Here is a 1,875-nt window from a genome sequence, read left to right as displayed (position 1 = left end):
GAGAGAGGAGAGAGAGAGAGGAGAGAGAGAGGAGAGAGAGAGAGAAGAGAGAGAGAGGAGAGGGAGAGAGAGAGTGAAAGAGAGAGGAGAGGGAGTGAGAGAGAGGAGAGAGAGAGAGAGAAGAGAGAGGAGAGGGAGAGAGGAGACAGAGAGAGAAGAGAGAGAGAGGAGAGAGAGAGAGAAGAGAGAGAGAAGAGAGAGAGAGAGGAGAGAGAGAGGAGAGAGAGAGAGGAGAGGAGAGAGGAGAGAAGAGAGAGGGAGCGAGGGGGAGAGAGAGAGAGGGAGCATGCTCTGCCTGGTCTTCTTCTTGCAAGGACATGAATCCTATTACAGGGCTCTACCCTCATTACCTCATTGAAACCTAACTGCCTTCCAGAGGCCCTGCCATCACATTGGGGGTTAGGGCTTCAACCTATGAATTTGGGAGGGGGAAACCTTCAGTCCATAACAATAAAGGTTAGACAATATGGTTGAATTTATTCATCTGGGAAGAATGAACAGACCCCCTACTGTGCAGTGTGAGGAGCAGAGAAGTTGTAACAGATTTAGGGAGCAGTCAGACGTGGACCTTGCCCTTCAGTCAGCTCCACAGAAATTCTAGATGAAAGGATGAGAGGTGGCAGTTCAGGAGGCTAGGGAGAGCAGATCCTAGGATCTGAGAAGAGGTAAAGCAGAGGGGTCGGGGATGAGGGCTGGGGAGGACATAGCTGGAATCCCAAATTTACTCTTGATGAGTAGGCATTGGCAGGAAGCCCAGGACATTTTCTGACCCTTCAACACTGAGGATGCATGTCTGCTGGGGAACAGCAAGAGGACTAGGGGTATGGGGGTGTTAGTGCCTGGTTTAGGAGCTCTGGATAGTAGAGATGTCTGGGACTTCTGATGGGTAGGGCTGAGGGCAATGAAGCCCAGAGATAACCTGTTTGACTCTTTCATAGTCTTGACCATTCTGGCTGGGAAACTGGGAAGTGCTAAAGGGGCTGTGCAGAGAAGGGCAGATGTGATAACAAGGACTTCCATCCTAAGAGCACTAGATGAGGGTAACGATGGTAGTGATGACACCCCAAATTAGTGTCATGACATTTTGCAAAGGGATGGAATTGGGTACACTCATAAGTGTCATTTTTATTAAGATTTCAAGATGCCATGTAGGTGTCATTTAAATAATTTGTTGGAAAAAATTACTGTATGCAGATCACCGATCAGTTACAAGTAACTACACTGTCTTCTGCTTCTGCTGAATTAGTGCCACGACAACATGGGCAAGTCATGAAACTGACTTAAGAGTTAGTTCTTCTGGAAATGAAGGGTGACCTCTGTGATCCTGGTGGGTGCTCTCACTTGAATATCAGATGACTCCCAATATTGCTCACGAAAATAAAGTAGTATTGGTAGCATTTTTGCCCAACAACTATAGTCACTGTTATCCATTTTTGTGGGGAGAGGGGAGGATGGGGATAATATTTCCAATAAGGGCGTTTTCCTGTCGCTTTTCTTCAGGCATCGTTGACCTCGGTGGAAGTCTCCAGGAAGGAGACAAGGAGCAAATCTCTGAGTCACTCAAAATCGCAAAGGCCTCTCTAGAGACCCATCTTGAGTCGTTGTTATGGATCAGTTTGCACAGTGCTCTGCAGGCTGACTCTCTCAGGGGCTCCAAGTGGCCAAAAGTGACCAGCAAGTTGGTTTTTAAAAACGGAGACTGAAGAAGCTGGGTACCCTCTGGGGCGGGCGCGTTCCACCTTCTCTAAAGGCCCGGGCGCCGCCCCCGCCAGGCCAGCAGGAGGCGCGCACGCGCCGTGGGGCCCGGAGGGTACAGCGGGCCTGGCGCCCAGGCCGGGGCGTGCGCGTGACCGGCGGCGGAGCCGCGCACGCCAG

This window comes from Neophocaena asiaeorientalis, unplaced genomic scaffold, assembly GCF_003031525.2.
Source record: "Neophocaena asiaeorientalis asiaeorientalis breed wild unplaced genomic scaffold, Neophocaena_asiaeorientalis_V1.1 scaffold31, whole genome shotgun sequence".
In the NCBI taxonomy this organism is placed as follows: domain Eukaryota; kingdom Metazoa; phylum Chordata; class Mammalia; order Artiodactyla; family Phocoenidae; genus Neophocaena; species Neophocaena asiaeorientalis.
Note: the sequence above shows the minus strand (reverse complement) of the source record.